This window comes from Podarcis erhardii (assembly GCF_964252035.2).
Source record: "Podarcis erhardii genome assembly, chromosome: 2".
Classification (NCBI taxonomy): Eukaryota; Metazoa; Chordata; class Lepidosauria; order Squamata; family Lacertidae; genus Podarcis; species Podarcis erhardii.
Genome location: NC_138498.1, coordinates 56,419,116 through 56,433,975, shown reverse-complemented (window position 1 = coordinate 56,433,975; position 14,860 = coordinate 56,419,116). Strand labels below are relative to the sequence as shown.

General features: G+C 45.0%; 1 long non-coding RNA gene across 3 annotated transcripts in view; it reads left to right on the top strand.

The window, feature by feature from the left end:
- The first annotated feature begins 72 nt into the window (after positions 1-72).
- LOC309336467 overlaps positions 73-14,860 on the top strand; it is a 32,205-nt gene continuing 17,417 nt past the window's right edge. Inside the window, exons 1-2 of one of the 3 annotated variants that reach the window (XR_014154037.1) lie at positions 13,093-13,140; positions 13,746-13,838. This is a non-coding gene — a long non-coding RNA (uncharacterized lncRNA). Of the gene's footprint in view, positions 199-12,692; positions 13,141-13,745; positions 13,839-14,860 lie in introns of those variants that run through there. The other 2 variants (XR_014154035.1, XR_014154036.1) reach the window with 2 other exon arrangements.

The window sequence follows — 14,860 nt, the reverse complement described above, 5'->3', positions numbered from 1 at the left end:
CAATTCTATGAATGGGTGAGCATTGCAGGGCCAAAGCGCATGCTCCGCTCTCATTCATGAATGGGGGGCCGGAAGAGAACTAGTTGCAAGTTAAGGATGGATGGTAGGCTGGGGCTGCCTTTTTTTTAATGAATGAAAGGAGGCAGCTGCAGCCAGCTGCGCATGCACCACACCCCCGCCCCAGCCTTGGGCTTCAAGGTAAAGCAGAACTGCAGCAGAAAGAGGGGGGGGGGGAGGTGGAGTGGATGTACAGTAACCGAGCCAAAGAAAGGGGAGCTCGGGCGTGCGGGAAGGACGTGATTTCTCTCTTGGCTGCAGCCGGAGGCTCCCTGGCGCGTCTCCCGCCCCGATGGCCAGCAAAGGAGCGGGTGCTGGGGATGCGTAAAAGCGCCAGGCTCCGTGCGCTTTTCCCGAGCCCATGCCGGCTGCTTCTGGCAGCTGCTAGGCGGGCGTGCCTCCCTTGCCAGGCTCGCTAGCCCCGGAGTTTGGGGGTGTAAAGGGCAGCCTGCTGCCGGCCGGGGACAACCAAGGGCGACCTCGGGGCCGCTGCGCCGGGGATGCCGCCTGAGTCCGCCCGCTCAAGTGCAGCATTGCTGGGTGTTGGTTCGAAGGAAGGAAAGCGGGGAGAAGACGGCCCGTTCTGCTGGGGTCCTCATCCTGGCCCTGTTTATTTCCCCATGGTCACTGAAGTGACTGGGGTGCAGAGGGGGACCGAACTAGAATTCCCTTGTTTTATGTGGCTGTATCTAAAGAAGTGTGCATGCACACGAAAGCTCATACCTAGAACTAACTCAGTTGGTCTTTAAGGTGCTACTGGAAGGAATTTTTTTATTTTGTTTTGTCCCTTGTTTTATGTCATGGCTTTTTCCTGTCAGGCGCGTGTTCCGAACGTTTTTCAGCCTAACAATCCAGCGCAGTGGCTTTTCTGCATACAGTATAGGCAAATTCGGACATTGTATTAAATGTTCGGACATTGTATTAAACACACACACACCAAGGCTAAAATACCATAGCTGAAAATCCATCTCGCCGTAATCAGCCTGGAGGAATTTCAGGCAGCAAAGCAATTAAGGGGTTCCTGTGTGTGTGTGTGTGTGTGAGAGAGAGAGAGAGAGAGAGAGAGAGAGAGAGAGAGAGAGAGAGAGAGGCAAAATGCATGGAAGAAAAGGAATACTGTACTGTTTCCTTAATCCCCCCCACAAACCTCCCTCTCCCATTTACAGGAGGGCAGATTTGTAATAACTGCTCCCTGGTTGTAGCAAATAAGGAAGAAAGTGGATCTCTGAATTTGGATTGCCTCTATGCCAACTGGGCTGAACTCACTCTCTCCCTCTCTCTCTTTTAAAAAAAATAAATTGGTTTTTTGTAATACACAAAGAAAAAGGAAAAACCCATTACCCCTCTACCACACAGGGCTGAACTCACATATAGCTTAACCTGTGTGTGTGTGTGTGTGTGTGTGTGTATCCTTGTTAACTAATTTCATTGACGACTTACATTGCCCAAATGGACAGTTCCATGTAGACCAGATATAACAAGTAGACCAAACCTGAATGAAACCTAGTGATGTAGTTGCTTCTCCTTTACCCCTATGAAGAGCACCAGCCTTCTCTGGGGAGATCTGGCTTCTGTGTCAGCCCTGGTGCCACTAATAGAACCAGGACTTTCCCATAGCTGATATGGGAAGGAAATACTGTTTTTACTGAGAAGCATGTGGGATAAAGGGTGTCATGAATCTCTTTTTTAGAAAACCAAAACTTAAAAAGCAGTCTGAGGTTTCCAGCCCAATCCAATGCGTGTCTGCAAGGAAATTGAGTCTGACTGTGTCAAATGATGGTTACTCCTAGGAAAGTGTGCACAGGATAGCAGCCTTAATATACTTTCGGCTAATGGAGTGGGGTGTAATGTTCTGCAATTTTAAAAAAGCTGTTTTTATAATCTTTTAATTATATTTTAGGCTGTCTTTGTTATATTTTGTACATTGTCTTGGGACAAATGTGGAGGGCAATGATGTTGATGATGATGATGATGATGATAAACACTCAGAAAGGGTATGTGATAGATTCCCACCCAAGAATACTGACCTTCTGGAAGTCCTCAGAGATCTCCAGCAAACTGTGGTGGTTGTTGTGGCAGTCTGAACCACAGGACTTTGTGCCCAATTCAGTTTCACAATTCAATGAGAGAAAGCCTATTGGCACACACCATCTTCCCACTCCCAGCAGCTCTTTCTGTCATTGCCAGTTGCTTGAAAACACCAGAGGGGAGAGGGTTCTTGTGCTCAAATACTGCTTGCAGGTTTTCTCCAGGCATCTGGTTGGCTCCTGTGATGCTTGACCCTATAGATGGGCTACTGGCTTGATCCAGCAGGCTCTTCTTAGGTCCTTACCAAATGGATTCTGTCATAAGTCAAGGTAACGTACGAATTGGGAAATTCTGGATCATGGCAGCACAGTAGTAACCCCTGTGACCTTTGAGCCTGGAAATGTGCCTCTGATATGGTGTAGTATTGTCTGAACAGCGAAGCAGAGCACTTCCTCCTCTTTATCATAATGTGTGGACCAAGCCTTGAGGGTCTCCTGGGAGGTCACAGAGTTTCGGTTTCCCACATTTAGCTTATGACAAGTTGGTATTTGTTTCACACTCATGTACGTAGATGAAACTTGTGGGTTTTTCCTCCTGCCTCACTTAAACACCTGGTCCTTGTATCCTCCATGTATTACTCATGTCTGATACCTTTTTTTTTTTTGCATAACCAACATCAGCTGTGTGCTTAATTTCCTTCCTTCCCTTGGCACTTCTTTTCTTGGACTTTGCCTAGAGATAAACATGCGCTCAGTACGTTTTCCTTTATCTCATAACTCTTCATCAGAAGTTGGAATGTGAACCTTGCTGTGCCAAAATAACTCCCGGAATTGGGAAACAGATTCTTATCCACCCACCACCATGGTTTACGGGCAAGATGAACTGCATCAGATTTCCACTATCTGCCCCATTTCCTCTCCATCCTTCCAGAATTTGTCTCTGGCCTCTGATCCTCTCTGCAAATTGTCTTCCCCATCCTTCGGCCAAACAACACTCTGATGGGAGGAATTGCTCAACTGCTGGCTTGGCCAAGCTTTGCGAGCGTTTCTCTAGCAGTCAATGTTTAAGTATTGCAGTTATATAATGGAGCGAAGGCATCTTTAGAGGGATTGCAGGGATAGGGAGCCTAAGTACCCTCCAGATCTTGTTGGACTCCAACTCCCATCAGCCCCAGCCATAGAGGCCAAAGGTCAGCGATGATGAAAACTGTTGTCCAGCAACATCTGAAGGGATGCTGGTTCTTTATCCCTGACCTTATTGGGCAGACTTTCCACCATCCTGTTTTGATGGCAGCTTTGTATTGTACAGCTTTAGAGTGAGTGGCTGGTTCAGTTAGTCAGAGCATGGTACTGATGATGCCAAGGCTGCAGGTTTGATTCCCGTATGGGATCCCTATATTCCTGCATCGCCAGGGGTTGGGGGGGTTGGGCTAGATGATCCTCAGGGCACCATCCAACTCTACAGTTCTGTTATTCTCTGATCAAGTACAGGCCATTATTGCTTTCTGGTCTTGAAAGGAGATATATTGCTGTTAACATACTTCTTCACATTTAACAAAATCAGAGGAGAATGTGCCTTCATATTCAAGGCCAGCCAGCCCATGAGGCCCAGTGAGGTTGTCGTCTCAGGCAGAGGGCTCAAGATAGCTAGGAGGCATGGCAGATCTGTGCCTGCAAGCAGAGCTCACTGCCTTCTCTGCTTGTTTCCTGATACAGTGGTACCTCTGGTTGCGAACGGGATCCGTTCCAGAGTCCCGTTCGCAGCATGAGCAGAACGCAACCCGCAGCGGCGCATCACACGCGGGTTGCGATTTGCCGCTTCTGCACTTGCACATGACATCATTTTGCGGGTCTGCGCATGCACGAGGGGCGAAACCCGGAAGTAACCCTTTCTGGTACTTCTGGGTTGCCGCAGGACGCAACCTCAACAAACGTATCATGAAGCAAACGTAACATGAGGTATGACTGTACTGCCTCCTCCTCCCTCTGCAGCGTAGGACTCACACAGGTCCCTGTGCAAAAACAACACCTTGAGCACATGGAGGCCAGGAACATGCTGTGTCCCCACTCCACCCGTGCATTTCCACACCTCCACAGTGCAAGAGTCTGATTTAGGCTGTGCGCACAGAACCCTTTGCTCCAGGTGCAGTGCATTCCCACTGCTGGTGTTTCGAGCAGAGTACACATGACCCACATGACCTTAGCCACAATCCCTATGTATTCTGTAGGTCCTTGAGAAATACTGCATTTCCCCTCCAGCCAGCTGCCATTTGATTTGAAAATGTAAGCCACGGTTAAGTTGAGGTGTGTACTTGAGACATCTGGTGCACATGTGATGATGCCAGCTTTGTGCAATAGAAATGGTGTGGGTGTGTGACAGCTGGGGAAAAACAAACTGGGCAATGTGCATTGGGTTAAAAACACTTATGCCCTCTCTGTGTTGTAAACAGCAACATAAAAATGCAACTTGAAAAGCAGGAGGGGGAAACAGCCTCACTGTGTTTTAAGCCACTAATGTGTACATAGCCTTACATTTCTACACTTCATTCTAGTGCTGCATTGGTTTATAAACTGCATTATATTATTTTCTGTTATTTGTATGCATCTCAGGGAGGTTAAAGGTGCCATTAGGGTTGCCATATGTATGGAATTTCCCAGACTTAGCAGTGTCTGGGTGGAAATGTCCGGAGAAACCCAGATGCATGGCAACCCATGTTGATGGTGCCGTTTTTGGCAATTTCCCTTAAAAATAGCTCAAAAGTTTCATTTTGATGTGTGTGTTTTTGTGTCTGGATTTTCCCTTTTTGAAATATGGCAACCCTAGGTGCCATAGACCCTGTACTCCCTCGCCTCCCCACTTGCCAATTGAAAAAAAATCCAGATTCTGTTAACAGAATAAATTAAGCAGATATTTACAAACTTCACCATTTGCTTTCCATAACAGTGTTTCCAAGGCATGGGCTTCCTAATTTCTCTCTGTGTGTCATGAAACTGGAAACAGGCAGTCCCGGTGGTGGTGGTGGTATTAATTTAATTAACAAATTTATATGCCACTTTATACAAAAATGGGCTCAACAGGAAAATTCAGACAAATGCACATCATACAATCACAACATTAAAAATGAAATAAAAAAAATCCTTCCAGTAGCACCTTAAAGACCAACTAAGTTAGTTCTAGGTATGAGCTTTCGTGTGCATGCATACTTCTTCAGAAAAATAATTCATTAAAAATGAATTAACACAATCCCAGTGAGAACTATTTTGTTAGCCGAACAATGATAAATGTTTGATAGACAATCTAATGCCTTCTGATATATGTATTTTCATACCAATATGCAGTGCTTTTTTGTTGTTGTTAAAAATAAGGTGCTGGTACCCATATTTTTATAAAAGCAGAAAACAGCAGACTCGGGCAGCAAAAAAAGAGGCACCAGCACTTGGTACTGGTGTGAGTACTGTCAGGCACTGTCAATATGTCTCATGTCTCCGTCTCAAAATAAAAATTTAAAAAAACATTCCTTGGAGTACAGCTGAGACTAATATCTAGTGGACTGAGATTGTTTGTTAGAATCCACTCACACACACACACACACACACACTGATTTGCAGACACAAATTTGTTAGATCAGACCTTTGTGCAGAGATGGAAATTCCATGGGCTCGATTCCACAATGCAATTACTCTGATGTATTTCCTTTGCATCTAATGGGAAAGGAAGGTAGTGCAGTGCTGACTGAGGAATATGTTGATAGCAATCTAAACAATGTTGTAGATGTTTTCTGTGTAGATAGCAGTACCACCAGTTCAGCCTCCTAAATCAGTAATTTTTACTTCTGACTCCTCCTGAGTCATCTAGGACCACTGTTATCTTAATGGAGGCACCCTTACTTTGAGTGAGTGGCCTTTGACATAATAAATTCAGCTGGTAAAATGACCCAGATGAGACTGTGGCTCCTTCACGTCTGATTTGCACTTGGCAATTATATTCAACGCAGGAGCGTTGGGCCATCACAAGATGGGAAGGGGTCCCATCCATTACAACCCTACAGCAAGAATTTGTGTCTCTGAGAACTATTCTGTGGGAAAGCCCATCCTTTTAAATTAGCTTATCTAGTTCCTACAACATATTGTGTTACCTGTTCTATTTAGCACTCTCTTCTACTGAATTACAGGTCTCAAAGCAAAATACTTGGGGAGTAATTTTTTCCGCCATTATCCATAAACCTCTTGAGCTGGTAAATTTGGAAGCATTGGCTTGAGGAGCATCCACGTGACATACATGATGGGGATGAAAAGTGTTCATGTAGTCCGTCTAGCAAGACATTTATATGCACCGGGACTTCTCTTTGAGCCAGTCCTATTGGCACATGTCTGAAAGGAGTGACTGCAAGATCAACTTGAGCACTTCTCACTGGCATCTGTGGGAACAGGTTGCTGGACTAGATAGACCTTTGGTCTGAGCCTCTTCTTACGTTCTCAAATGTGGGGCAGTGCAATCTGCTGTTGCCATGAGGTCTTACCATCCAAAAAACATACTTGGAACCCAAGCAATGCAAACCCAGAAGTACGTAAGTAAGTTTGCAAACATTTTTCGGAATCTGAACTTGCTCTGTTTTGAGTGTTACACTTCCGATTTGAGTGCCTCACTTCCGTTTTGAGTACCACACTTCCGTTTTGAGTGTCACGCTGAGGTCTGTCTGTTTTTGCTATTTATTTTGCGTTGTTGAGGCAATTTTGTTGTTTTTGTGACTGTGTGGAACCCAGTTCAGCTACTGATTGATTGATTTGTGACCGCAGTACATTGTTTATTGCTTTCATTTTATGGATCAATGGTCTTGTTAGACAGTAAAATTCATGTTAAATTGCTGTTTTAGGTTGTTTTTAAAAGTTTGGAATGGATTAATCCATTTTGCATTACTTTCTATAGGAAAGTGCGCCTTGGTTTTAGAATGCTTTGGTTTTGGAAGGGACTTCTGGAACAGATTAAGTTTGAGAACCAAGGTACCACTGTATGCACATTGGTCTGGGAGTAAGTTCCATTGAACTCAATGGGACTTACATTCTGAGTACATGTGCGTAGGATCACACTAAGTCTTAATGGCCACAAGGTGTAAAAACAAAACTGATTTTAAATCGCCTTGAGCAATTTGAGTGGTGCATAAGCCACACAATGTGTGGGTTCTATAGGATGGCCCTGCTGCAAAATGTGGTCTTCCAAGCCTCTTAATCTGGCCCTTAGGACTCTGGTCCAAGCCACAGCCCTTTCCCTAATCTCAACCCTAAGTGCTTTTGCTGAGCTGGAAAGTGTCCTTGATCTGTGATGATGCTTCTAGTTCACCTGGATGGAGTTGTACATTGTGTAGAAACCTCTGTACAAATGAGTCACAACCATTGTTCCTCTCACATTTGCCTATAGCTCTGTCTACCACTAGTATGCGACCTACAAAATGTTACCCCCACAAGAATGTAACCCTTGGACAAAAGAAAATGAAAAAGAGGTTCCCTTCCCTCACGCAGGATGTAAATTCGTAGGACCAGGGTCCTGTTATATTACACGTAAAGAAAGTTACTGCTCTTATTCCGCAGAACAGAACTCAACACCTGGAACAAGTCGGCTGTTTCTAATGAGTTCTTAAGATTCCTGTGAGAGATAATTATCTCTTTTCACTGGAGTTTTCAGGAGCTAGTATAAAACAACAAAAAGGCAGGAATAAGTTTCAGTCAATTATCATTCCTTAGTAAACACTTAAACACAATTGAGGAAGTGGAATCTTTTGCATGTGTAAGTAAAGGGGGAGGTAAAGCTTCTGGAAAGCAACAATCAATATTGCTACTAGTAAAGAGGACCTGCAAGATATATATATAGCCACATCTAGCTGGCCTCTGGGCGTTGGATAAGCCAATCAGACAGATTTCTGGGCAAGTACACATTAGTTTGCATACTTCCTCCTTTTCTACCATTGATTTTTGAACTAAGGCTGCGAAACCAGAAACTGGAAGTGTACTGGTGAAGGGCCACAAACTGCAGCCAGCCCAGCCATGGTCACATCCACACCATACATTTAAGTCCCCCTTATAGACCATTTGACAGTCATGGCATCCCTCCAAAGAATATTGGGAATGGATATTGGGAATTATAGCTCTGCTAGACATAAACTACAGTATTCCCACTGTAGTCGCAACATAGATTTGCATCATCATCCTTATCATTAATTGAATCTATATACCACCCTATATCCTGTTTATTGACAGTTTTATTTTCGATCCCAGCTCTAGATGATGCATAACATCTGCAAGATTCACACCGGGCAGGCAAGTCACCGGGAAGCCCTGTAGAACCAGCAATCTATGTATCTAATATCCAAGTCACCCACTACCAGAAATACCCATGGCACGGGAGGATATTTTTCATCCCCAAGGAATGGGTCCCTTCTAAGGGATCGTTTCCCTTTTCTGCAAAGTGATCCATTCTTTCCCTGAAATCCTAATTCTCCATGACATGAGGGAGTTGTCACTCTGGGAGCGAGACATCCCTATCACACCTATGAAGATTTCATCCTCTACCCTGACTCACCCTGCTTCTCCAGTTCAGCTCCTTTGGCCTCAAGAGCAATTACCCATTTTTTGTAAGATGCTCTTATTAAAAAAAAAAAAGTTCAACGCTCCTTTGGTTATGAATGTAATAGGCTCTTTGGATCCCAGCCATTGATAATCTCTTTTGCAGATATTAGAGATCTGATAATAGAGAATACTCAGCTTTTCATAATGTCTAAAATATTCCCCAAGGGGTGAACTTTTATTTTTTGGGAGGTGCCAACCTGGCTTAACCCTGGCCATTAAGAATCTGCACGACTAAGAGATAGAAATATAGTAGGCTCAAAACTTACATGGGGGTTACATTCCAGGGATCCATGTGCAAAGGCAATATCATGTAAAGTCAGGAAGATCCCTGGAACCGCTCCCCAAGACCCCTGCCTGATTGAAGCCAGCACACTGAGTGAATGAGATCTTGGGAGTCTCGCACGACCTTCCTAAAGACTGCTAAGCAAGGCGTAGGACTTTAAAAGCTTTTTCCTCACCAGGTTTTCCAACTGCAGAAAGAGCTTTTAAATCCCTTTGCCTTTCTTAGCAGAAGAAGTACCCCACTTTCTCTACCCTGAATCTACCACCAGTCAATTTCAGCGGGTGAACTCTTAGTATGATGAGGCGAGGGGGAAAAAGTTCAGTCCAAGGGTAACATTTCAACTTGGGACTCATATTCTTTAATTTTCCTATTGCATTTTGCTTTTTTTGCTCTTGCATGTTACCACTGAGTCCTTTAGGTTGGAAAACACAGAAGCAGAAGGGAACAGATTTAACTACAAAGCAACTACTTATAGTACATTTGATGCTAAGACTTTATAATTCGGCCATTTTATTGGAAATACTTGTCTATGATTTGCAATTAGCCAAGTGGGTATGCAGATGTAAAAAGGCCTTTTAAAAGTACTTTTTTTAAAAAAATATGATAAAGAAATTTGATATAGTGCAGTCTGAATCCATTGCAGTTAACAGAGTTTCTCCCCTTCGAGTTGTAAAACTCTGCTGGATTTTCCAACATTTTAAAAATAGATTAAGACTGGGAGTAAGAATGGAAAACAAGAGATATTGTATTCCAAAGTAAATGTGGTTAGGATTGGGCAGTAAAGTAGCTATCCAGAGAACACTCACTTGGTAGTAAATTCCACAAAATCAATGAAGTCTTCTTTCAAGTAACTATGCTTAGGATCAAGGTTAATCAGGAGGATAATATATAATTCACTCTGACCTTAGGCAACCTGGAAAATAAGTTTGCCTGACTGGAGGTTTTTTTGAAAAAGATAGCAGTATTTGAAGGGTTGGGGAAGTCACACATTGATTTGGGTTAACTGGAAGATAATGCCTCATTTGAAATGAGGATTCATGTTTACAGATGGGAATAATCCACTATTTAGCCACGTTTACTTCAAATTAAGGTCCACTGAGTTCAACAGAATTTACCTGCATTCAACAATGCATATTGACTAGGGATAAAATCCCACTGATCAAAACTAATTTATTTGTATGCAAAGCAGATGCATAGAGTCAGGATGTTAAAAAATACAAAGGTAGCCAATCTGGCCCATGGTGGTGGTGGGGACTCGGTGTGCGTTGGGGGGTGTACCCTCCAAAGCTGGGCAATGCATTTATCAGGACAATGCAAAAAGCCACAAAAATGAGCTTTTGAATTCTCCGGAACTTTTCCTCAAGCAACATGTTAATGGGGTGGTTGGATCCAGATGAAAGATGATAGTATCCCGATCCATTTCGGGTGGCGTTCACTTCCTACTAAACCTGCATAGGACCAGCCTGGCGAGAAGGAAACTGCTCTGTTTGAACTTAAGCGCTCTCTCCACATTCTGCAGTCCTGCTTTGTTTAATGAAGAGATTCCACTCGGGGTCTCCTGAGCTCCATTTTTTCGCTCTGCAGCCCTATGCAGCTTTAACTGCGGCAGGCCTTACTTCCTGGGTAAATATCCTGGGGACTCCTCATCTCCATAACCAAGCAGAGCGCTAATCCCCCTAATGGCATGCTATGCTTAGAGCAAGTCCGGAGGGGGCATCCTCTCTAGCAAGGATCTTTAGGGCTGCAGGCGAAAGATCCCTGGGCCTAGCGCACTCGGGGAGACCTTTCCACGACTCCCCACTCGACCCGGCCCTGTAGGCGCGCGCGTCCGGGGCGGCGGAGGTTTCCCAGGTCCCCCTGGGCGGGGCCCCCGAGCAAGGGGGGACTTGGCTGCCCCAGCGCCCCGCTTCCCGCGTCCTCTGTTGGCCACCGAGCAGGCAGGTGTGCCGGGGGAGGGAAGGAAGCCCGCGATCGGAGCGAGATTTCTGTGTTATTCTGCAGCGCCCAAGGCGGGCCGGTGCTTTGGCTGCCGCCGCTGCGATTGCTTTAAGGGAGCGAGGCCATCCGTCTGGCAGACGCCTTTGAGCCTCACAAAAGAACAGGATGTTGTTGATTTGTAACCAAACCACAGAGAGGAAATGATTGTAAATTTCCTCTAAACATCCCCACTGTCTGCCTCCCTCGCTTCCGCCTCCTCCTCCTCTTCCACCCCCGCAGCAAAGGAGCTGCTGCAGTTTCCATAAGGGGGAATCTCTCCTGCGCAAATGGCTTTCCACCTCGGATTCTCTTTCTCCCTTCTTCATTTCAGCATCACGATTTCTCTCCTCCACCACCACCCCTTTCCCCATCCGCCTTTTGTCTTTTCAATTTAAGCAGAGTTTACTTAGCAGTCCGCAGCTCCCGCTTGCTTGGCCGGGTGAGAATTGGTTTACAGCTGTAACACCTACCCTGCAAATCCAGAACAACCCGTCCCGGGGTGGGGGGCTGGGAGGAGGGGAGAGAGAGGGGGGGAGGCGCGGCATGAGTTCATTGTGTAACTTTCTCTCCCCTTCGCGAATGAGTTGCATTATTTACCCGTCATATTTGCTCATCCTTAATCCGTCTGCGAGCCGGCAAGACTGCAGGAAATCGCGCGGGAGTCCAAACCAACCCCTTCCGCTCCGAATTCTTTAAAAAACAAATCTGACCCTATAGAGTTCTTATCATTAGAGCCCTCTCTCTGTGCTTAATTGCAGCTTTCTAAACGGCACACCGCGGTCGCCTACCAGATGTCCCTATATTTTAAGGGGTTGTGCTCTTAGCTTTTCGTTGCCACGGGTTATGGCTTTCTCCGTGACAAATGAGATACAGCAAGCAACTATGTCCCTGGAATATGGATGGATTGATAGGTTGAAATATTCCCTAATTCACATCTGGATGTGGTCTGTACTCTCAGATCCTTCTGTTATATACAGCCTGATCCAGTTAAAGTTGGGAGTATGTGGATTCAAGCTCCTCCAGTCCCCCCCCCTCTCTCTCTCTCTCACACACACACACACACACGCTTGCCAATGATTGTAGGTTTAACTTTAGGAGTAAGCCCAGTTGATACCATTACAACTGATATACATAGAAGTGTGCTTAAACCACAGCCTTGCTGACGAATCTCCTGCAAATCAGAATTAAGTCTATATTTCTTCATTCAGGTGGCCCCATGTGCGTCTGTAAAAATACAACTAAAAATCATACAGCATCTAGCACAGCACAGTACAATCGTGACAACAGGCAGAGAAATCATTAAGTGGTTCCCAAGACCCACAGTAATTTTCAAGTGGGCCACGGGGAAATTTTGTTGGTAGCCACTGTTTGTTGTTGGCATCTGTTTATGTCGAGAGACAGTGGGGTGCACATCCAGGGGTGAAGTCAAACCTCTGCATTAGTAGCACCAAAGTAACCTTTCCAGGGTGCAAGCCTGGTTAGTGTGTATGGAGATCCTGGGATACAAGATTCTTGTCACTGTATAAGACCAATGGTAAAAATGGCCTGCCTGGCTAACCTACAAAGGGATATTTTGCTTTGTTTCAACACTGCTAACATATGTACCTTTTAAATCAATAATATGAAACGCTCACTATAGTGTGAAAATTGTCAAATGGGAGGGTGGGGGAGAAATGAGAAGAAGGAAAAGGATATAAATCATATGCCTACTTTGTCATAAAAAACCAACCAAACGCACACGAAACACAGTGATATTTTCAGCATGAATTCAAATGTGCCATTTGCAGAACAGGAAATATTCCTGAAAGCTTCTTCTTGTCCCCATTAAAAATAGTTGCAAACAGTTGAATCAACGTGGGCGATGCTGGCATCAAACTTCCCAAAGCAGAATATGAGAAAGAGGAAATCCCTGCACTGGACAGGAAATGAGAAATGATGAGCTATATCTGCGCTGCGGACCAATTTGGAGAAGACGTGATCTCTAGTGTATTGTCAAGCCCATTGCCTGTGCTGTCACAGGACTCCTTTCTTTATTGCTAACTAAGCCCAGGGGCTGCTCTGATTACAGATATACTGTAAGCAGCTGCTTAAGACGATAGCTATGGGGAGAAGACAATGTCGATGAATCTTTAGGGGAACCGCTGCCGAGCAGTGACATTCGCTCACCTTTGGAAGGTTTGTGCATAATCTTTAGCTAAGATAAGGTCTATAGTCATAGACTTGAAGCCCCAAGGTTGATGGGTCCTCCTTGATGGCTATGCATCCCAACGTCTCCCTCTCAAGTAATGCTGCACAATCATAATTTGCTGTGGATGAAAGAAAAACCCTCACGATTTCTGGTGCCTGATTTGTAGCCAGAGGAGAGGTTTTGGGATTATATTCAGTGGTTCTGTTAGGGCTAGATTTCAGAGCCCGGGTCCAGGAGCCCACCCCTCCCCAAATGAGCAGCAACAGATGATGGGGCCAATAGCGGCAGGCCAATAGCGGCAGGTGTGGTGTTCACTTCCTAGCATCACACAAGCCATGTGAGGTCCAGAGACACTGAGGATATGAAAGTGGCAATTCACTGCACAACCCATTAAATCTGTTTGCTTTTTTTTTTTTTTTTTTTAGTGAATGCTTCCCCCCCCCCCACCTGGCAAAGTGGGCCAGGTGGAGGGCAGCAGAGCAACCAGGGGAGAGGAGAAAGCAGAGCAGCCAGAGTAATATGCAGGAGGCAGCCAGGAGGCCTCTCCCCCTCCTCCCTGCCATCTTACTAAGAGTTTCCCCGAACTTGCCAGGGCCAGTGATGGAATATGTCAACATCACTTGAAATAAATAAAGAAAAGCTTATCTTTCTTAAATGGTTACAATGGTGGAGTCATCAGAGGACGGTGAGTGAAAGCATTTTGTGCCTTACCATAAAACACTTTTCTTTTGAATCTTCTTATAAGGGCATGGAAGTTGCTGTATAGCTATCCAGATGCTTTACAGAGACAATACAGGCAAGCAGCAGCAGTCAGGGTTAGGCATCCATCTCCTCCATTTTTGAACATTTTCAGAGGTCTGACAATAGATTGCCTTCCTAGAACTGTGCTGCTTGCAAAAGATTTGATCCAGAAACATTTACTGATGGTTAGCTTAATAAATGTGTCAGTGGAAGTGGTAAAATCGCCCTGCCTGAAACCTTCCTGAGGGATTGTGGGGCTTGCAGGTGGCATGAAAGTACAAACACTTTCCTCTCTTTTCCAACAGCCCAGTTGGGTGTGAACATTAGGCCAGAAGCGCTCTGTGCACCTAATTATAATGTTGTTGATTGATGGTGTTGGGGTGAGGATGGAGCAATAGAGCACCTGTTTTCCACAAGCCTTTAAGTTGCTTTTATTTATCCTCTATTGGTGCTTTATCATCTGTAGGGCATGTAGTTCTCCCCGCCCGCCACACTTACAATTTAGTCTGCCTCTGCACAGACCAAGATAAAGTGCACACATATGCCTGTCTGTTCAAAAGTAAGCCTACAGAGTTCAAAATGTAGGCACTTACTGTCGGGATGCATGGATTAACACTGCCACCCAAGGCTGCGTAAACACCATATGTTTAAAGCACATTATTTCCCCCAAATAATCCTGAGAACCATAGTGTACCTTCACAGAGCTCCAGTCCCCGGTGCCCTTCACAAACTGCAGTTCTCAGGATTCTGTGGGGAAAACAATGTGCTTTCAATGTACTGTGTGTCTATTTATGAAGCTCGAGCCAAGAGGCCTCCTTTACCTGGCTATGAAACGGTGTGCTCAGACTTCTTTTGAAAAAGAATTGAGACCCTCCAATGATATACAGTATGCGAATGTAAACTTCATGTGTTACATGTGCCCCATGGGTGATATGCATTGAGAGCACTGATGAAACTACAGAGGTG